The sequence below is a fragment of the Calidris pugnax genome, unplaced genomic scaffold, assembly GCF_001431845.1.
Source record: "Calidris pugnax isolate Ruff unplaced genomic scaffold, ASM143184v1 scaffold63, whole genome shotgun sequence".
NCBI lineage: Eukaryota > Metazoa > Chordata > Aves > Charadriiformes > Scolopacidae > Calidris > Calidris pugnax.
In genome coordinates, this window is record NW_015090852.1 from 2,945,329 (window position 1) to 2,968,047 (window position 22,719).

Sequence of the window (22,719 nt, forward strand, 5' to 3'; positions counted from 1 at the left end):
GATATTTCAACCCCTTTTTGATTTATGACCTACTATAGGATATTGAGACATTATTTACAATCGATATATGCTCCTGCAAGACTCCCGCTGGAGCCATAGACCCTGCCTGTTAGAGTGGAGACCGGTCAGCCTGCTCCACTGGAAGTGCCAGCCATGTCCTGCTGGAACGGGCTATAAAGCCGGACGCAGCTGTATATCTTTCAGAAAATGGACCTGGTTACACATGTCTTTGGGCAGCTGACACAGGGATATAGTTTAGGGCTAAAGACAGCGGGTTCGGTAGCAGAAATCAGCATTCCTCAACCTTGCCAATAACGAAATCTCTTGCGCAACATAGAGAGCCTCCACGGCCTTTAAAGGTGCAAAATGGAGTTGTTCAGTTGACTTATAATGGAATTGGGCCAATTTTGAAGCAAGCACTGGATTTTATTCCGGGATTTTATCTTTAAAGGGGGATTTGCAAACACTTTAAGGAAGGGGGGGGAGGAAATTCATTCAGCGTAAAATTGCATCCTGGCCGAATTCCAGTTTGGGTAATTACATTCTCTTTCTGTAGTGGCTGCAGGACAAAGGGCCATTCATCACGCTCCAAAGTGCTGCAAAGGGCTCCCGTGTTCCACCGGAGAAGTGCCTGCGTTCGAATCCAAGCGAGAAAGTTTTCTCCCTGTGCTTGAGGCCACTCCAGAGAGTAATGGAGCTTGGCGCTGCTTTAGGATCCTTTTGGATGAGTTATAGGGGCAAGCACCTTGTCATGCGCCACTCGGTCTCCAGCAAATCTGGGTAAGTAGGGCGCTCAGCAAAATAGATTCCTTCCAGCCTCCTGTGGCTTGCCTTTCACCCTGAGGACATGCTTGGCTCTGCAGAGTGCCACCAGTGCTCCAGGGAACCTGGCTGGAGCAGAGGAGCTGGATTTCCTCTCTGCAAACCTGCCATTTTGGAAATGCTTAGAGGCAAAAGACTGGGTCGTACCCAGCTGAGCAGGACTCGAGGATTTGGGGTGCATTCAGAAGTGGTGCTGGGGAGCCTAGAAGGATGCAGGTTCTCCGTCTTCTCCGTCCCAGGTTTCTATGCTGCCAGAGGAGAACCGTTTGCAAGCCTTCCTCCAGCTTAGAGAGGGTGATGCTTAAATAGTGGACTGCAGTTTTTGGTGGAAACGCAATAGAGAGCTGCTTCCTTATCTCCCTGGTAGGTCTCTTTGCAGCCCCTCTCTGTTTTTTGGGGCAGAGCGAGGCCTCGTAGCAGCAGCCCCAGTGCTCAAGTAGAGGCCACACGAGGAGGCAGCAGCAGCTACATGGGGTGAGGGAGCATCTCTGCATGCCACCCACCAGCTGACCTGCCAGGGAGCATCCTTGGCCTATGTGCCTTGAGAGTGTCCCTTTAAAGCAATTTGTAGACTGTTATCCTGTATCATTAACCTAATTAGTGTAATTGCCGCCATTTATGTAATGAGTATAAATACTGGAGGAATCCCATAATTAGAAGATGTAATTAGGTAATTAATAGATGACATGGTAACAAAAATCCAGGGGAAACTTTGCAAGGTGGACAGTGTGTGTGTGTGTGTCTGTTTGTGCATGTGTGCACGTGGTTATTCAGACACACTGGTCCTGCCAGGGTCTGTTGCAGATGTGCTCTGCGGTTGGCTTCAGGCTGGAGCCCCTCTATATAGTGCTGGCATTGTAAAGGGGCCTTCAGGTGATGTGAGAAGGCTCTCTTAGATCTCTACAGATCTTGCAGAGGGGCTCTGGAGAGCCAGCTTTTGCTTAGAGGGAAGAGCAGAGCTGTGGCCATTGCCTTGCCACATGGACGCTCTTTGCTTCCAGATTCTGGGAGAAGAAAGGTGAATTTAAGAGGTCTAAGACTTTCCCCAGCCCCATGCTGGAAGGTGGCTTGAAGTCACCTTCACCCCATGGTGCCTCTTTCCTACAATTAGCACTGGAATAGCGTGAAGGCCAGGTCCTGCACACACAACCTGCCTGACCGGAGGGGTGAGAAGGAGCCCCAGGATTGTGCTCAGCTGCGTGATAAAGTCCCATTTTAGTTCTCTTGTGGGTTTGGCTTAGAAAAGTGATCGGAGCTGGAAATTGTGTTTGTGCTGTGGAGAGCTGATAAGGTTCCTGCTGTGCCTGAGGAGCGTTTTTTTTAGAGGTTTGTGAGTAGTGAGTATTTTAGCTGGACCCTTCCTAGACACTGAAATGTTGATATATTTTTTTCCCTGCTGGGCTCTGTCTCTTGCTCCTCAAAACCTGTTTGCACTTCTAGAGTATTTACATGTCCAGATGCATCTGAAGAAAATAAGTTGCAGTTAAGGGAAGTTGGGGTAGGGGTTGTTGTTGAGGATCGTTTGGATTTCTGGGAGGAGTCATCACCACCAGCTTTATGGCAGGTGGGAAGTCTCTCCACGCACACACTCACGCACCTCTCCAACGTTGCTCAGCAGTGGCTGGCTGAAGGGACCATCAGGCTAGGATTTGTACAAGTTTTGCCCTTTCAATGTGAACATGTAAGGAAGAAGCTGACTTGGAAGTGCCAGTGGGACCAACTGGGCCAACTCTGACCTATGTGACAAAAAAAAATCTTTGAGCCAGCCCACTAAATCAAGGCTCCCGTCCAGTTCTTCAAAAAATAAAAAGGCTTTGCATCCTTCCAAAAAAGCAGTGTCCTTTGCTGCGCTGTGAGATGTTATGGAGTGGCTGCAGTTCTTGGAATGAGCTCCTTCTCTGGGATTGCTGGGGCATTTTGGTGACGATGGTGGCATTTTGATGGCAAGCTCTGGTTCTAGGCCTGAAGATGAGAGTGATGCAGCAACATTGTAATAGCAGAGACCTGGGGCTGTTGGTCTGGGGGAACATATCTCTGGGAAGACCAATGTGATGCTGAGCACTGCTTGGATCCTGCTGTACACCAGAGGGAGAAAATGGACTTGAAGGTCTTTTGTGGATTTAGCTGGACTAAGAGGAGGTGTAAGCCACGATGTGGGTGGGGTGTGGGATGTCTCCTCTGCAGAGGGTCCTGGGCTCTCTGCATGCCACGTTGACTAATCTATACTGGCTTATTTTGAAGAATCCATTGACCTTGTGGGTTTTACTCTTGGCATCTCTACGTCCCTTTTGGAGTATGTCCTCCCCAAAAGTGGAGCTGTTTTGCACTCCCTGGGAGGAGCCCTGCAGGCAGCAAGAAGTGACCCCAAGACCTGCACCACTGGAAGTACCGGTACGTAGGAAGGGTCAGAAGAGGAGCTTGTGTAGGCGTTGGGTGGTCAAAGGCTGCTGAGTCCCCAGGACCAGCAGCTAGAGGGAGGTATGACCTCACGCTGAGGGCCAGCCTTGTCTATGCTGTGGATTCCTGTCATAATGCCAAAGAAAATCCTCTTGCTTTCTAGGGTTTAGGGTCCATGTAACGAACAGCCACAATGCAGACTTCATTACATAGCATAAGCAATTCTTGAGATTAAAGACTTTTCAAATGGCTCCTGCTGGAATTTCTGCCAAAGTATTTCTTAGTCCCTGTCTACATGGGAAGTTTTATCAGGTGTATCACAATCAGTATACGCAGGTCCGGTTACACCAGGAAGGCTCTGTCTAGACGTTTTAATTCCAGTATGAAAAGGGCTTTTTTTTCCTCTAGCTTAAATTCACTTGCAAATGTCCTTCACAAAATGAGGGCCTGCTTCATCAGTGTAAGAGCCTCCTTGTATGTAGCACTATGTTTAGGTCTGTTTGAATAACCACCCTAGACTGTATCAAAGCCTACTATGCCCTGAGGCCAGGGGTTTCTGCTCCTGCCATGGCCCTGGCTTATGGATGTGGAGGTGGATTGGTGTTTGACATCCTCTGGGCTGAAGGCAGCTCTTTGTGCCCAAAGGAAGCACATGGTCTTGCACGGCACTTCTGCAGTCCTTCAGCTTAACCCTACTCTACCCCTCTCTGCTTCCCAGTCCCATGTCCCACAATGCCCATACTCCCACCCCAATGGGATGTGTCCCACGGGGCAGCATTCAGTGAAGCCTTCCTCAGCTGAACCTCCTGATTCACCTAGAAAGCTGGTTCGGGGATTTGCCCACTAATACTCAAATTTGCAAGAGCCATGTTGTGTCTTGGCTCACTTTCCATGTAGCAAGCTCTTGAGTCCCAAGTGATTCCAGCTTCAAAACTTGTTTTGAGGCCTTGCAGGTGCTTGAGGTCAGCCCACTGGCTTTGCAGAACTGAGCAGAGGTGCTGCATCTCCTGCCTTGCAGTCACAGGGGTTGGCTCCTGGATGCTGTGTCTCCGAGTGATAGCCCATGAAGAGCATCTGCCTCCCTCTGCTCTGGACCATCACAGAGGTGAGGATTGTTGCCATTTCTACATGTGCTTTCCTTGCCTTTGCCCTCACCAGGCACTGAGCATTGATTTATTCTCGGGGCCATGTCCAAACTACCCAAACACAAAACTCCACCATGAGTGCAGAGCAGCTGTGCTTTGACACTTGCTCTCCTTTTATGATGAAAGCCCTTTTTTGCTGTGTTTCTGTCTCCGCTTCAAGATCTAACTCTGCCTGAGTCCTGCCAGGTTTCATTTTGTTCCTGTATTTTTTGATTTCCAAATGTGTCTTCCTTTGCTGATCTCTCCCCCACCTCATCTTTATTCCTTTGTAGTCCTGATGCTACGTGTGAACACCCTTTTCCTATTAAACATGGTTCCAGGCTCAAAGACTTGCTTGAATGGTTGTCCCACCTGCGTTTCACACGCTAATTAAAAAAAACAATCTGAAATTTCCTCCATGTTCAAGTCCTTAAGCTCTTCAGTCATGTTGAGCATGTTAATAGTGTAGTTCTGGCCTAGCTTTATGCACCTTCTCCAGTGGATTTGATTTATCTATCCAGGATCAATCTGAAGTTGTCTTCTAGAAATGGCCAGCTGTTTGCTAAACCTGTGGCTAAACACGCTTCAGAGGAAAGCCCCAGGAGTGGGTAGAGGTTTGAGTGTAAGCAGCCTGTTGGGAGCAGTTGTCTGGAGGAGGAAAAGGGAGCAAAGCTTTAACTGAGAGCAGTTAATTATCTTCCTTTATAAGATTTGTCCTGGTTCAAAGCAAAATGGATCTGAGGAAGTCACGTGGGCTGTGTTAGGTGAGAGGATCCCAATGTTGTCTTTATTTTTTTTTTTTTTGTCTCCTAACTATCTCTGTCTACAGATTTATTGGAAGTCAGGTTGCCAGGAAAGCGTTACCAAATAATTATCCTGTGCTACCTTATGGTAACCTTTGCAAAAAAAAGTGTTTAGATAGAGAAACTGTGTGAACCAGTCATTAATATCTTATAGGTCAGAGTTACGGATGTTGCATTGTGATGAAATATGTATTTCTTCCTATTTCTTCGGAAAATGTGCTTGTGAGACAGAGTAAGATTTATGATGATCTTAATTAGTTATTTCCTAGCTTTCAAAATGTTTGGGTTTGAGAGATGATATGATAGATAATTAACTTGTTGTCACAGAGTGACTTTTAAAATGAAATGTTTGTTCTCAAAATATTATTTATCTCAATATGCGTCGGATGCATGCCGTAGTATGTACACACGTGTATATACAGCTAAATAACATGCATATGCATCACTGCAGCATCTCCCCCACCAGCCACAGGAGTAGGGAACACGGGGTAATGCTCCCACGCTGGGCATCGTCCTGGACCCCACGTCAGGCTGAGCAGAGGGTGCCACCATCGCAGCCCTGCAAAGGGGACTTCTGCCACACGGCTGCTGTTCTTGCTGTGTTTGTCCTTACCCTCCTGCTGGAAAGGTGACCCACAGAGGCTAAACGGACTGGCATTCTGCCCTGCCCTTTCCCCTGTGGGTTTATGGACTAAGGTGAAGGCCAGAGAGGTTTTCACTTATTTGGGTTTTTCGGTTCATCAGCAGACACGAGATGCCTACATCAGCTCTAGATGCTGTGGGACTAGCCTTGCTCTCATCTTGACAGCGGGGCAGTCAGGAGAGACATAATTGCGACATTTTTTTCCTTTGTTTTGCCCTAAAACAGCAGCCCAGCTCCTCCAAGGTCCTGTGCTAACATTTTCTGGGAAGTCCTTCAGACCAGTAAGCTCCAGGGACACCTGCCAGTAACACAGTGCTGCTAAGAGGTGGGGGTTTGTGACATTTTTTGCTGAACTAGTAAACTCTAAATGGAAGGAACTGTATCCCTCCCTGCTACATCCCTCAGGGGCAGAGGGGGTTGGTGAGAAACTCCAGAGAAGGCAGGGGGCAGGTTTGCATTGACCCCAAAGGATGCTGGATGTGGTCCCTGAAGCCGTGGCTGCCGCGATGCCGCGTCGCTGCAGGGAGCAGAGCTGCTGCAGAAGGAGAGAGGTCACCTGGAAGTTGATTTATTTTTTTTTTTCCTTTCCCTTTCTTTTGCAGTTTTCATCAAAGCTTTATAAATAACAGCCAAAACCCCGAGGGAAAAACCTCCCAACCAGCTGCCTGTTGCAAATACTCCAGGAAACGGGAGGCGGGGAGGGAAGAGGGAAGGAAAGCTAAATTTGGTGTCTTTTATTTTTGACAAGGGCTATTTCAATCTGTTTTAAACCCATTTAAAAAAAAAATTTAGAGCCATGAGAAACTTCTGGCAGCACCGTAGGAGTCTATGGAGCCGAGCACTCGCTCTGGCCGGCGCGGCAGAGACGTGGTGTCTGTGCCAGCCCCTGCTCCAGGAGATGACGGCTCAGACACTGCCAAGGCCATGGTAGGGATGGGGAGCTCAGGGACAGAGATGAAGTCGTGGTTGTTTGGTTTTTTTTTTTTTCAAGGCCTCACAAGATTTCTGTAGCAAACCCAAGAGAGGCTCATAACTTTCCAAAGCAACCCAAGGACGTGAGGGCAAGCCCTCGCTTTTCTGCAGGGCTGTTGTACTTGGGTCCCTGGTGCAGCTCAGTAAAGTTTAAGTTAATAAACCCAAACAGAGAAGCAGAGAGCAAACGCTTTCTTTCGTTTTCCTTTTTAAAAAAATTCCATGACGACCCTTTTCCTCCCGACTGGCCCTTGCTAAAGCTTGGTGTTTGCAACACCTGAAGTCAAGGCGTATAAAATGACTTGGCAGCATCCCTCTAACGTTCCCCTGGCACTCTTTGGAGAGCGAGGGTGTTAACCTTGTTGTCCTGGCCGTGTGCCAGGGTAAGTAATTACATTCGGCCCCTTATAAATTAGCCCCGTGATTGCAGCCGAGGAGCTGCAGCGTCATTTCCTCCCAGCTGTGCGTGGTGGTGGCGATGCCCAACGTTCTCCACCTTGGCACCGGTGGCATCTTGGTGTGCAGGGTGGCATGGAGGATGAGCACAGGGAGCAATGTGGACGTGCTATAACGCTTCATTAAATTGCTCTGGGGCTGCAGGTGCTGCACAAGAGGTCTGGTTCCTGATGCTCTTGCGTTTGGAGAAGGGAAAGCGGAGAGGGCAGAGCTGAGTGGGATCAAGCTCCCTACCCCAAACAGGGTGACCTGATGAATTGCCACCAGTCAGCCGAACCTCGGTAACGGCCTCTCAGCTCGCAGCTAAAATTAGCTGAAACGGCATGAAGAGAACTGCTGAAACCTCCACGAAAGTGATTTAAGCCGAAGCACGTGACCTTGCATTTGTCACGGGCTGAAGCACGCGTGGGCCTGCGAGCGCAGCGCAGGTGATGGGCGGCAGCGCGTTAAGCCATGGAGGCTTGAGCTGTAAGTAACTCCATGGTTGGATCGCATGTTCTACCTGTGACCTGGTCCTTCTGGTCCCCAGCACTGACTCAGGTTAACCCCTTCTGCTGCAACCCACCTTCAAGGGTCTTCAGCTGGTGTCTGGTTATAGCTGGAGTGGACCTTGATGGGCAGGGAGAGTTAATTTAAGATTAGGTACGATGTGTTGGCCAACTGTGCTGGATTTCCCAGCGCAGTTACCAAGCTAACCCTGCCTAATCAAGTCTGAGCCGAGATGGAGTGTGTCTACATGGAGGAGATAGATGATAAAGCAAACAGGACTGGAAGGTCTAAGCAGGAGGAGGCGTGGTGGTGTGTTCCAGACAACATTGTCCCTTTCAAAGGTTGGCTGCTTGGTCTTTAATTTCTACGTCGGGGCACTTGGCGTGTGTGTGTGTGTGATCCCCAGGCTGGCAGCACAGGCTGTGGCTCCTGGGGCTGGCCACAGTGGAGCAGTTCCACCTTTGCACGGCTTTCTGTGTGTGGGAAAGGATTTCAAGAAACAATTGACCAAATGAAACCTCCGTAATGCTTCTAAATACTCAAACACATTAGACATGCCTGCCCAGCTCAGAGATAAATTAGAGCTATTATCACTAGAGTCCAGACAAACAAACGGAGGACTCTCTCCAAACAAGCCATTCACTCAAGAGACTGGATTTACAAGGGTCAGGGAAGCAGCGTGAGCTGCAGGCACCTGCTTCCTTCTGAAACCTCTTTAAATTGGCCATATTGGCTTGTGCAGGAGGAGGGTGGAGAGCACAGCTCTGCCCTTTGGGACCTGGGGAGTCACTTGCATGCAGGGATTGTGGCGCTGTGAGGTACTAGCTGGTGTTTTGCTCTCTGTGTCCACAATCAAAACTGGAAGTCAGACTCTGATCCATTTTGGTTTTCTCCCACGTGATGGTTGGGAGCTCAAGATGCTGGAGCACATCAGGGATGCCACGGATGCTTTGCCTTGCCTTTGGATTTTTGTTTCTGCTTCCAAGGAGGGATGGGGAGCTGAGTTGGTAACGAGGTGGTGTTGAGAGAGAGGTCAGTTCAAATCAGCGTCTTGGGCACCAGGGAAACTGCCTGAAAGGGTAAACAGAAGCCAGAGCATGTATTTTGGGCTTGGTTTTGCATGGCAGCTAAAGGAAGAAAGGAGCAGATGCAGAGACTAAAAGGAGTAAAGGGGGGGGAAAAGAGATCATTATTCTTCTTCCCTGGCTGTGCTGGGCAGCCAGTGCTTCGGTGCAAGGAGTGTGGCAGCACGGCTTGCCATGGTGGCCAGGAGCACCATGCTGGGGTTGAGCGTGACGGAGGCTGGGACTCGGAGCCCGGCTCAGGCAGGGTGTCTGGAGAAGGGCCATGGTCAGTGCAGGGTTTCGGCGCTTGGCTGGGCCTCAGTGTGTCTGGGGGGAGAGGCTGGGCTGCAAGGTGGGGGCTCTGCTCACTGCGACCCTCACCCCCTCACCCGGCAGCTCAGGCCAGCGTCACCAGCAGAGGCTGCGATGGAAGGTATTGTTCTCCTCTGAGAGATGCTCTTGAACCCAAAAACTTGATCCTGAACCAGAGTGTCGCTTTTTGGAAGACATCCAGTCTCCACGCACGACCTCTGACTGATGATGAATTTGCCATTTCCCTTGGTAACCGGACCTGGTGATTAACTACCCTCACTGTTCAAAATTGTCTTTTATTTCCCATTCAAGGTTCACTCACTCAGTGTTGTCAACTCTCGCTATTTATTTTGGGTTGTGCTGCTTACTGTGCCTTTTACCTGTGAGCCTAACGAACATGCCAATCTCAGCTATTTTCACTCTGTGGGTATCTGGGATCAAGTCACGACGAAGATTTTCTTTGACTGCTGAGCAGACAGAGCCCTTTCAGTCTTTTGCAGGGTTGAGCACAGGCAAAGCAGAAGCTGTGCTCGCCACTGCCTTGAGCATCTCCCAGTGCGTGGGATTTTATTTAAAGTCCCAGCCTCTGGACTCGCACCATTACAAGGACTTTCCACTTTATTTTTGGAAACCTGAAAATGCCATTTGGGGGGATTATTATTTTTTTTTAAATGCATAAAGAGTTTTGTGATGTTTTAATTTATTTTGAGTGGGAGGAGTGGTGGGTGCTGCCTTGGTGACTAATTAGCAAAGCTGCAAACTCACTGGGGAGCCACCATGGGGCTCAACTCACTGGGGAGCCACCATGGAGCTCAGGGGGGGTCTCTCTTTTCATGCGTGTGTGGTTCCTGCAGGCAGGGTAGATATTGACCTGAGATTCCTGCAGCCCTTCTATTCGCACAGCAGCGGAGTAGATGAGAGTGGCCGTCTGGCCTCAACAGCTCTGAATTCCAAGTCTTCATCATCTGCAGGTTCTCCTGCATTGCTGGCCAGGCTGAAGGGCAGAACTGCCCTCATCACCAGTGTCACGCACGTGAAGAGAAACACAGTTTATTTTCTGCTTTCCTTTGAGGGTCAGAGGTCTGCTGCGTTGTGTTGATCTCCTCCGGCTGAGCTAACATGCCCACAGCTTGGGCTTTGTTTGTCTTCCACCATGTTTGTCATCCTCCCTGTCTCTCCTGGCTGTGTTGTTGGAGTGCTGTGGTGGACACCTCTGCATGGTTGTAGGGGTTAGGGATGGTGGTGGCAGCACACTCAGGGAAAGCTGGCAGGCCTTCTGAAAGGGGCAAGTATAAACCAGGAGTGTTTCAAACTGAAACAGCAAGATGTCTTGTTTAAAAATATTGAAATTGGGTGTTTCCCCTTCCTTCATTCCTCTCTTTCTTCCCAGGAATGAACCTATTTGTGAAGATGGATCCAGAGCAATAGTAGCTTTGGTGGCTGGTTTTCTGTTGATTTAAAACTTCAGCAAACCCTACTAATTGCAGCCTGCCCCTCTTAGGTTTCTCCAGCTCTTGTAATGAAGGTCTACCTCAAACACCATTTCTGGGCTTCAAGATTTGGGTACTGCTACCTGCTATTTCTGCTTCTAATAGGACTCTGGAGGCTGGGAGTTTGGAAGCATGCTTCTAAGGGATGTGGATATTGTGCATATATATTATCACTTCCATAAAGAATCAAGCTGGTGATCAGGCCCTGAAATGCTTGTGTACTTATTAATAAAATAAAAAGCTGCAGGGAATAAGAATTGATGTCTTGGGGGCTAGGAGAAAAAGAGAGGAGGATGTGTGTGTACACGTGTTACACACAGGTTCATGTGGCATCCTACAAGATGAAAGAAAGACCTGTTGGTAGCGTATACTTATGGTTATTGTGTTTGCTTCTCAGTTATTGTATGAGGCCTAATTGAGGGTGTTAATAAAATATTCTATGATGGGCATGTGAGACAGCGGTGACTTGTGTTTTATGATATGATCCAAGGAGCAGAGGAGGTAGGCTGTGTCCATCTGGCACAACCTGATGAACCATGGAGAGGCTGCTTTGCCCCAGTTTTCAGAGAGATGCTTGAAGATGCCCAGTTTTGCTCCCACCCTGCTACCCAGGTGCTAAGGGTCAGAAGAGACACTGGTGGGGGCTCAGCTCCTTGGAAAATTATCTTGTTTATTTATGTGATGGTGGGGGAGAACTTTCTGTTTGGATGTCAGCGGATTAATGAATTAGAAAACAAAGAACCAAACTAATGTTCTTTATTTCTGAAAAGCACAGGGCGGTCTTGGCTTTCAGTTACAGCAGAAACAATTGAGAGGTTTTCTTAGCAGAAATGAGAGTTCCAGCTAGTGAAACCCTGTAAGAAAGAGTCCATGCCTGAGGCAGGAGGCAGGCAGACAGACAGTGTGAGGGAAACAGAAGCAGCGACTGGTATTTTAGCACGTTTACAAGAGCCAAAGAGCAGAGCTGGGACTGCGGGGCCAGCCCTGGGAACCCCAGGCCATAGGTCTGGCCTTCACCCCACAGCAATGCTCCTCATGCTGACCAAGACAGGTTTGTTCATTTGTTGCTTCTGGAGTCCCTGGCTGAAAAGCACTTTGTGAGGCAATAGGAACACAATGTGCTATTATTTTTTTAGGCTATAGCCATTCACACATTTTCTCTGCAAAATGAGTACCCTCCCTCTTCTTTGTGTTTATCTGTCTGTGCTTGCTTACTATTCCTTAGCCATCCGGCATCTAGCAAAATGAGATGCTGGTCTTGTCTGGAGAGGTAAAATAGTGCAAATTACCCTCATCTGGAAGCCCTTTGGGTTTGAACCTGAGCACTGCACTTCTGCTGTAGCTCTGTGTCCAAACCGGTGGAGCTAATGACCTGAAACTGCAGGGAAGTTTGGACACAGGCTGCAACTCCATCCCCCGGTAATGCACTTCTCAGTGGATTAGGAGAAGCTTCCCTGGCAAACTGGGAAGGAGTCCAAGCTGGGGAGCTGGTGTGATAGGAACTGACAGGGCTGGAAATTTGATTTCTGACTCTTTGTGCATGTTATTTCTTGTGAAAGAAGAAGAGGGAGAGGGAGTCAGGAGTACTTTGAATCCTGCAATCATTAAAACCAATTCCACTTTTCCTGCCCCTGCCCACCTCCTGATATGTGTGTGAAACAATCTTTACAGCTACACAGCCATCAGATGGTATCGACCTGGCGGTGGAAATTGCTATTGACTGCTGCTGGTGCTGCTCTCTGCACTTCCGTGGCTTTTAAAGCGACACTCTTCAGGTGATTTCACTTTGCACATGATACAGCCTGGGAAGCCGTGCCTCAAACAGGATGGAAAGAGCACATGTGGGATTTGGGTGTGCATGTGTGTGCAACAAACACTGTAGCTGGGTCCTCTTTAGCCAGAAGAAGAGTGTTAGAGCAAGTGGGAAGAGATGTGTGCTCCACAAGCACCTGCCTAATGAGAAGACTCAGAAATTTGATAATTTTTTTTGTCTCTAGTCCATCACGAAGGGATTTTTGTGTCCCACAATGGATTTTCCTTGCTGCAATTCCAGCACCAAATCAAGACCGATCTTCTACCTTTATGAAGGATCCATTAAGTCGTACATAGGCTGTGGACTAGATACACTGATTTCTTGTTTTAAGGGGACCTCTGATTCCACATTACAAATTCTCTCAACTGCATTGGGTTCCAAAGAAAAAAGCAGGAAATAATATTTGCCTCTTAATGCAAGTGATTTGTGCAGCCTAAAGGACCCCTTTCATCATGAAGCATGAGAACAGGGCTCCAGCTCAGGACCGTAAAAATGCACGTTTTGTTTCCTCTAAGGCAATTTAATTGATGGTATTTGGTTATTCCAGTGCTTGGGGCTGGAGCTAAGTGGTGGTGAGGGGAGACCATAAAAAACCTGTCTAAAAGCTAGGGTCAGAGTCTGATCACAGCTCCACGGATTAAATCTAATGCAAAGCCAGTCTCATGTCACTAGTATTGCTTGGGTTTCTGGTGTAGAGGAAGACCTATCACTGAACAGAGTCAGACTAACCAAGTCTACACTGTGGGGGTTGCTCTAGCTTGCTCCAACATTGAAAATACTTGCTTTGATAACCTGACATCAAAATTCAGGCACGTCTTCACCGCTGTGAACCCAACTGTGATCCTAGTGAAGGTCCCCTGCTGTTGCTTATGTCCGTCCATTCACAGATGAACAGTGTATTGTGCAGTGAAGGTCCCTGTCCTGCCTGCAGTGAAAATCTGGCAGAGACTGTCTTCTTCCAGAGCAGCCTGTGATGGTGGAGTCTCCCAGGAGCCACTGTGTTACTCCAGGACTGACGGCAGCACTGCAAGCTCTACCTGCAGCTGCTGGTCCAGTTGTAGTCCATCCACCAAGCACTGGCCTGGGGAATGCTACATTATGGAGGCTATGAAACTAGGCTGAATGTGCTTTGGTAAACAACACTTCTCTGGTCAAGTTGTACAGCATGGTGCTACCTGCAGTGGTTTGCCCTGTGCTCCAGTCCTGGCTAAGCTTCCATCCTTCTTTACCAGCCAGGTTGGAGGTGCTGTTATGGGAGGAATGGATATTGCTATTTCTCATAGCTCTGCTTTTGCTTTTCATCAGGACTCATGCCTTTGTCTTCAACCACAGGGCAGTGCCCAGGAGCAGCATCTGGCCAGATGTGTCCAGAGCACACATGCAAGAAGTCCCCGTTCTTGTTATCTGGAACAGTGATTGCCTAAAACTTCCAACCCTTAGGTCAAATGCAAATAACCACTATTATTAGCTCTGAGCAGTCCCTGACTGAGCCTTGGTTTCAAGTCACAAGATCGGCAAGCTGCTGAGGTTCAGGAGATGTGCCTGTTTTTTCCCCATTTTCTAGCCCAAGCTCTGGAAACTGCTCTCGCTGGTTTACCTTGAGCCTTGGGATTCATGTGGTGAGTCTGACCCTTCTCAGCCAGACTCTGTCCCAGCTGAATGGGAGCAAGAAGTTGAAAAAGAAAGGGATGGATGTTGAGAGCGTGTCTTGATGGGATGATTTGCCTTCCCAGTTCCCAGCATTGAGCAGGCTGGGAGAGGAGATGGAGCAGGGGTGGGAGATGGGGTTAACTAGGAGTCAGCAGACTTGTTGGCTGCTGTGGGCAGAGCTGAGGGCTTTGCAGTAGAGGCAGTGTGAAGCCTGGCCTAGGGGTGGTTTAACACGCCAAACTCTGGCTTGCATGCTTGGGGCAGTTCTCTGGGGAGAAGGTATGGGGCACCTTTGGGTGAGCACGTGTTCCTTTCCTGCTTTTGCATCTGCTGCCCACCCCTGGGCTGGTCACAGCTCATGCATTTCGGTTGAGATGGGGTCAATGGCTATAAAACACCCATGTTTCCTTCCCTGCAAAACGAAAAGGCTGAGGCTTTCTTTGCCTCTCCTCTCTTTCCTCTGGGGAAGGCAGTCTGTATCTCTCAGGACACTGGTCCCATTTCTCTCCTCCCATATCATCCCCATCTGGCTTCTGGGAGCCTGATGCTGCCTGTTCCATGGGGAGAGTGGGCACCTGGCACTTCTCCTTGCTCCTCCTTGGGCTCTGCCAGTGTCTATAACTACCTGGAAGGAGGTTGTAGAGAAGTGGGTATTGGCCTCTTCTCCCAAGTGAATAATGACAGGACCAGAGGAAATGGTCTGAAGTTGCAGCAGGGGAGGATTAGATTAGATATTAGGAAGAATTACTTTACTGAGAGGGTGTTCAGGTACTGGAACAGCCTGTCCAGGGAGGTGGTGGAATCACCATCCCTGGAGGTATTTAAGAAATGTGTAGACGTGGCTCTTCAGGGCATGCTCTAATGCCTGAGATTATTGGTTTGTGGGTGGGGTGTTTTGTTTTGTGGGTTTTTTTTTTTTATTTGGTATTTTTGGGGGGGTTTTTGTTGGGTGTTTTTTTTAAGGTTGGACTCGATCTCAGAGGTCCCTTCCAACCATGGTGATTCTGTGATTCTGTCTTTTTCTCTGTCCTAATTCTTGAAAGTCTCCCGAAATAGACTATCCAACTGGGGAAAGAACAATTAGCTAGAGGAAGGGGCTGAACAGCCTGGAACAGGGGAGGAGTTTCTGCTCTTTTATTTGAGGCTGGGACAATGTGAGCCAGGTGGGGTCTTCCCAGCCTGGGCATTGAAATTCAGGCTCCAGTGCAACACCCACTTGGGCCTCTAAAATTTGAAAGGTAGGTCTTTGCTGTGAGTAAATCGGTACTGCTTCAAACAGGGTTTATTACTTTACATCCTTTGGGGATGTTCCCCAGTATGAGACTGGGGAAAATTCAGTGTGCCAGAGTTGTTGGTATCTTTTTGAGCATTGTGTGTCCTTTTGTCTTCCCCATTGCCATAACCATGGTACCCTCATCCTTTTCCCAGTCCTCTGACAAATATCTTCAGACCCTCTCCCAAAGACCCCCATCCCTTAGACACCTTGACTTTTGCACTTATTAAAGGGAGAGTGGGAAGGTTGAAGCTGAAATAGACGAGTGTGGGAGGCTGCAGGCTTGTTCCAGGGCAGTGTCTAAGACCTCCATCTCCTTTGGCTCGACAGGATCTCCTTCCAAAGCCGCAATCCCAGTGAACTTGACTTTCCATTCTCAGGGCTGTGGCTTTCCCTCCCTCACGGATGCTGAGCTGATGGGGTCGGTGGGCCGCCCACGCAATGTGAGTGATGGGTGGCTTTGAGCTCACTGCAAGATGCAGTTTTTACTCTGCAGGCTTTGCTCTCATTCAGAGCTAGTGACAACCTGTCCTTTCTAGCTTCCCCTCTGGAGAACGGTGCCTAGGGTGGGCAACCTGCTCCCCCAGCACAGCTTCTAGCTCCACATGTCCCACAGTAACCAGGTGCTGCTGGAGTATAGATGTGCCCTTATCAAACAAGCAGCCCTTGATAGTTTCTCTTTCTTCCAGGCTTAACCTGCCTAAATCTTTTTGGGGTGAGATACGATATGTGACTTGACAGCAATTCTAGGTGAGATTTTTTCCTCCTGGGAAAGCGTGGTAAGAAATTAAGTTTTGCGGGTTTTTTTTGCCCAGTCGACCAGTGAAAGTAAAGTCCTTGGTGAACTTGGGTTGGGTCCAGGGGCAGGAGAGCTGCTGCTGTGATTTGTGGTTATGCTCTCTGCAGCACCAGCTCCTTACTCGCAAGTGAGAAGCAAGTGGTTTTGACACCTCTTTATGACCTAGGAGCCACAGGGAAGCAGTGGTGACTTGTGTTCCGGAAAGACAAGGTCATTGACAATGGTGGTGCTTTGGCTGATTGTATGAGAATCCAAATAATATTAATTCGTAGGAGTTAAAGTGAACATCCTATTTTTAGGTTGCTGGTTATTTGAAATTTGGCACTCCCCAAGGTGGTGTGCAATATAGGGATATTGCTGGGAAAGCTGTTGATAAGAGCATTAGTGAAAATGGATGTCCGGTTGTGAAGCCTGTCTGTCCTACAACCTTCAGGGCCTGCCAGGGGACGTGTTTCCTGGGCTGTGAAGAACCAATATGGGACACAATCATATATCAGTGATTATATCGATCACTGTCTCAGACCCATTCAGTCAAGGGCACCAGCTCCTTTTGGAGAGGAAGTGTTGCTCCTGCTCTGGGAGTCTGGGGAGGGTGTTGAATGCGCGGCAGTGACTGCGTGCGAGGGGAAGTCACTTTCTTTTAGGGAATGCTGGGCCCATGCTCGAACCAATTAGTAGAATGGAGCTGAACAAAGTACAGGAGGGACCAGACTGATAATAAGCAAAGTGCTCAAATATGGGAAGTTGGGGAAGAAGCCAAATGAAAATGAAATGAAAGGCTAAGGTCCAACTTTGGCAGTCGTGTAGAAAGGATAGGACAGCTGAAAATAGGAAAGCCGGCAGGAACACTGGGTCAAAAGCCCCATGAGAGAGACCTGGAAGAGTCTGTGAACAAGCCAAGGGGGAGATTTTATCGAGAAGCGAGTCAGCAAATTGAAACTGTTGGCTTGCTTACTGCCATAGAGACCTAAGTCTCTCACTGTGACCTCTTTTCTCACTGCTTTGTGGTGATGGCCAGTTTAGGAGGTACATGGAATGGTAGGGCTCGAGCTCAGAGAGCAGCAAGGGGCTTCTTGGTGGAACTTTACTTGCGGCAACAGTTCCCACCAACTTTACTGCTGCAGAGGGGATTTGCTCTGTCCCTTGATGCAGAGCTGGTGAGAGTTGTCTTTGGGGTTTGCCTTAAACTCTTCTTTTATGAAGCTGAAATCAGAAACCTGTAACTGACCCTCTTCCTTTGCAGCCCTTCTCGGCCTTGGAAAGCTGTGGAAAACTCAAGAGAGGGAAACCAACTTCTGCCTGCCGATGAACTCCATAAAGACCCCTTAAATGTAGATGACATGGTGGAAAACATCCCAAAACCATGAGTCTGCATCTGAGACACAATGAAAGTCATTCTAGATACCTACAGTTCACATGAGGCAGCAGGGATTTCTCTCACAGACACTGTGATCAAGGTAGGTAGTACATGATCATCTTTGGGTGATAACCTCGGGTCTTGCTGGTGGTTCACAGGGGTAAGGCCCTTCTTCTACTTGTCCCCCCATTTTCTCACCCATGAAAGAAGGCTTAGGGTTATACCTTCTTAGTACATCATCTGAAAACGGGCTTATTACAAAAGTGAGCCCATACTGCTGGTGATGAAGAGGAGGTCTCATTTGGAGGCCCGACTTGTGAGATCTCATGGAAAAGCTGTGGAAAACAGTCATGTGTTTGTCCCTCTAATGTGGCTTTCTCTTTTTAAAAGCGCTGTGCAGAATGTGAGACACAGTAGATAAAAGTGAATTTAACGGCTATTTCGTATCCTTTGAGGAACATCAGTATTGGCTGAAAGAGGGGAAAAAGACCTTTTATGTTGAGTCCGGAATGGATCTGCTTTTATTGGCGGACTCTATGGCTTCTTTTGTTGATATTTCCTCTGATAGCTCTTACCTGACTTGTTTTCAAAATCCTTGTTGGATTTTTTTTTTTCAGTCTTCAAAACCTGTATTTTCTTGCTGAAATTCAAGTTTGGGGTCTGGAAAAACGTCCAAAATGATTTTGCAGATGGCTTGCTGCGATGCAGAAGTCCCAGAAATAGAACATTCTGTAAGGGAAGTCACCTGTTTATTTCCAGAAGGGCAGAGAATTTATTTTAAACAATGCCATTTTCTTTTCAATTACAGACGGTTTTGTGCAAAAAAAATTGCAACAGTCTCTAAGAAAGAGCACGTGATTACAATTAAAGGATGTGTTGTGCTGTATCAGAAGGTAGCACTTAAACCGGGGAAAGACTGAATATTGACTATAACTCATTGTAATTATACCATCTATTTCAAACATGTAAATATGTTTGGTAGCACTTACATGTTTATGTCAGCTATTGGGAAAAGCCGTTTTCCTTTTTGGTAAACTTTTGATGGTAAGAATTTTGTTACTTGCATTTGAATAAGCAACAGACAAGTTTAGATGCAAGGAATTTATTTGTGAACAGAAGTTGATCCCCTCTCCTGCGGTTGTAGAATTTTACCCGTGCTGAGGTTGTTTGTAGTGATCTTGTGAACAGGAAATATTAATAAGCAATGCATTAATTAAGACGTGCCTTTCTTGATAGAATTTGCCATATTACCATGGTAAAGTCAGTGTGGTGGAGGGGACTGAGTGTGAGGCTGGGAATGGTTGAGTGGGAATCTGGCTCTCCTACTGCCTGGCCTGTTCTTCCCATCTCCTTTAACTGGGATCGGGGTATTGAGCTGCTTTTGTAAAGGGCTTTGGGACCTACAGGTTGAGATCGCTCCAGAAGACCCAGGCACTTTACTAAAGTCTAACACACAAACCCTGCAAAAGCTTGAACACTGATTTAATCTGGCACTGTGAGTGAAGCTGTGTCTTTGGTAAAATTGATGAGAAAACTCCCTTCGCTTCTGGGGACTGGGATCCTTCGCCAGGGGAAATCATTCTGAGCCTATTTCCCTTCCCTTTGACATTTTCTGTCTTACCAAAAGCCAAAGGAGTAAGGGAGAAGGTTAATGACTAAATTGACAAATAAACAATCAGTTCAAAGCAGCGACACAACATTTCCGGGAAAATTTAAGAATCTCCTCTGAAAACTGGTTAGGAATGTAAATTCTGCCGCACTTCAACCCAAGAGAGAATATCTCTACGGAGCTCACTGTGCTATGGGGGCTACAGCTGGCTGGGAAATAGGAAGGGCTTTAGTTTTTCCATGGAATATGTTAGAGGAAAATTGCAGAAGAGGAAGGAAAGTAAACCTGGTCATGGTGAACGGAGAAGGGCATTGCCACAGAAGTGTCTCAGGTAAAGCCCCTCTGACAGTGTTATGGACAACCTTGTACACTGTCTGACTCTGCGATGTCAGTTTTTGGATAGCAAAGCAAAAAATTCCATGGCTCTTCTCCCCCATAAAAAAATGTTTAAGGAGCCACAGGCCAGGAGACCACTTTTCATCCCATGGCAGCGTGAGCATTGAGCGACGGTGATGGGGGGATGCTTCCCTCGTGCTCAGAGAAATGGAGTGTGTTTGGCCTCCGTTTTCAGGGGCTCCACTTTGCCACTAATGGTGCATTAACAACAGTTTGATTTTCATTTAATAAATAATAGGAATTATGCTGCGACGGAGCCAAGATTTTAAACAAGAGGCTCCCGTAAACATTTTCTTCAGGAATCTGCGATAAACCAAAGATAGCGTTAGACGCGCTTGGAGGGAGTGGGGACGCCAGACTTGGAATCTGTCCATCTGCTTCACCATTGAAACAAAACCACTTTATAACAACCACAGAGGAGAGGAAGCGATGCAGCTTGGCACATACACTTACACTATGTGTGGTGGAAATGTTTATTCTTTATTTCAGAAAGATTTAGTGGGTGTAGAGATAATAGAGCATAGCGCTCACTTGTGTCTTGGGGAAGGAGGGGTGATGGTGTTTGGGTTTTAAGGGAGCCCGGTGTCGGGTCCCATGGGGAGTATTTTCGGTAATACCTATTGCAATCTCATGCACTTGGAAGGCAGGAGGAGATGGAGGAATGAAATGTGCTTTTCAGGAGAGGTGTTGTAAAGGCCCCAGGATTAGTTATCTCTGACAGAAAGGATTTTACAGATTCCAGCAGACAGCAGAGGCAGAGTCTTGGCCAGTTCTGCATTGGCCCGATGGCTCCTCCAAGGCCCCGTGCTAGGATGCTTCCCTTGGAGCGGCTCAGGTCACTCTGCCCCTCTCCCTGTGAGATGCCGTGGGGCTGCCTGGAGCTCACTGACCCCATGGACAACTCGTTTCGCCCCTACGTGTACCTCACACTGTACCCGTACCGGCTCCCCAAAGGTCCTCTAGCATCCCCCCCTCTCATGTCTACCTGTTGTGATGAGGCATCGTGTTATGATGCCTTCAAGCTGGAGGGGAACAGATTTAGATTGGAGATTAGGAGGGGGTTCTTTACTGTGAGGGTAGTGGAGCACTGGAACAGGTTGCCCGGGGAGGTGGTTGAGGCCCCATCCCTGGAGATATTCAAAGAGAGGCTCGACAAGGCCCTGGGCAACCTGGTCTAGTTGGGGGTGTCCCTGCTGACTGCGGGGAGGTCAGACTAGATGACCTTTGGAGGTCCCTTCCGGCCTGGGCAATTCTATGATTCTATGATTTGGGAAACAGGGGAAGGATTTGCAATACAAGAGTCTGCGGGGCCAGCAGGCCACCACATCCCATTGGTTCCCAGTTGTCCCAGTTTGTCCCCCTCAGCCACTGCTCCCTTTTCAGCTTCGCTGCTCTGCCTTTCCTCGGAGCTGCTCAAAATCAAACCCAAAAGACCCTGGACTGACCTCTGGGGATGGGAGACTCCCTGCCAGAGTTTGAGACAGCCTGTGTCTAGACTTGGTGTGTGAGCGAGCAAGTGAAGGGATGACTAAGTGTCTGAAAGTTTGGACCTTTGGAGAGGAGTCCCTTGGCTCCTTGTTTCTTGGATAAAATTCCGCTTCCTGTGGAGCTGCAGAGATAAAGGATATTTTTCTCTCCTTTTATTTTTTTTTTTTTGCTTTTTCAAAAAAGTAAAAAATATATAGATATGTCTTGGGCGAGAAAGCAGAAACCTTTGAAAAATTTTGGCAAATCAAGAAACACAAAGAATGTGTTGAGTGAAACATTTCATAGCGACAAAAATCAAAACATCTCACTTCGCCTTCAACCACTTTAAAACATTTTAATGGTTCGAAAGGAAATTTCAAAATGAAAAGTCATGTTTTCCTTAAAACACTGGAAAGTGTTTCATTAGAAAGGAAGAGTGGAAGCAAAACAATTGCCTTTTTCTTTTTTTTTTTTTCCTTTTATCTTTGCCATCAACCTAATGGCTCTTCCCCAACTGATGCTGAGGTCAGGGACTAGGGCTGGGCCTGTCTTCCCTTGGGTAACGAGGAGCCTGGAGCTGGCAACCCTCACATCTGAGAAAGGGGCGATCTGATGAAATAATTTCCCACGTAGTAAATTCCTGTATCACCATAACTACCTTTTATTTATTCTTTTTTTAAATTCAATCCTGCAGGCAAGCCCAGTCCCAGGGTCGTCCCTGCTTACCGGACCTCATGCCTAGACGTCTTTTTGGCCACAGGACACTCTCAGATCCCAAGGACTGCAGAAAGGGGCTGGGGAAGAGCTTCCTCATCAGGAGCGCCGTGACAGGTAGGTCTGAACGACAATCTCGGTGGCTTTGGGATCTCTGCAGGCTTCCCCTGCCCAGCTTGGACAGGTGTGGGTCATAGAATCATAGAATCATAGAGTTGTCCAGGCCAGAAGGGACCTCCAAAGGTCATCTAGTCCGACCTCCCCGCAGTCAGCAGGGACACCCCCAACTAGACCAGGTTGCCCAGGGCCTCATTGAGCCTCACCTTGAATATCTCCAGGGATGGGGCCTCAACCACCTCCCTGGGCAACCAGTTCCAGTGCTCCACCACCCTCACAGTGAAGAACCCTCTCCTAATCTCCAATCTAAATCTGTTCCCCATTGGGCATGGGTCCATTGGGCATGGGATGTGGCACCACGAGCCTGCGCGATGCACTTGGGAAGGCCCACGCTGGTGGGACGGTGTGGGTCAGAGGAAGGAAACAGCACTATGAGGAGATCTTGGCCTCAGAGTTGAGAGGGAAGGATCCCCTTGGGACTGTAGTCCTGGGATGTGGGGGGTACAGCGTGGGGAGTTGGACCCCGCTGGCTGGCGGGGGGCAGCGGGGAGGCACAGAGGCTGCCTGGGGGACTGTGGGGCATGGAAATGGCTGGCCGTGGGGAGGCTGAGGGGAGATGGGGGTGCTGAGGGCCGGCAGGAAGGCTGGCTGAGGTGGGGGGTGGCCTGAGGGGCGGCAGGGTGGGAATGAGATGAGCCCGGGGGGCGGCAGGGGAAGCTGGGGGGCACAGCTCTGAGGGGAGGTGGAGGACGGGCCGGGGCCCGAGCTGGGCCTGAGGAGAGCGGCGCATGGCGGCCGTCTGAGGACCCCCGTAGGCCGAGGCCAGGCCGCCCGCCGCGCCGCCTCGCTCCCCCTCCTCCCGGCGGCCGAGGCCGCTTTAAGGCGCGGGCGGGGCGCGGCCCCCGGCCCACCTCTGAACCCGGAGATTGACGGGCGGCCGCGGAGGAGGCGG

The 22,719-nt window shown here is 48.6% G+C and overlaps 1 long non-coding RNA gene across 1 annotated transcript; it reads left to right on the forward strand.

Moving 5' to 3' along the window:
- Nucleotides 1–567: 567 nt before the first annotated feature.
- On the forward strand, nucleotides 568–21,937 carry LOC106888874. Its single transcript, XR_001412213.1, has 3 exons — nucleotides 568–780; nucleotides 17,351–17,564; nucleotides 21,631–21,937. It is a non-coding gene; the product is annotated as an uncharacterized LOC106888874 (long non-coding RNA).
- The last annotated feature ends 782 nt before the right edge of the window (nucleotides 21,938–22,719 follow it).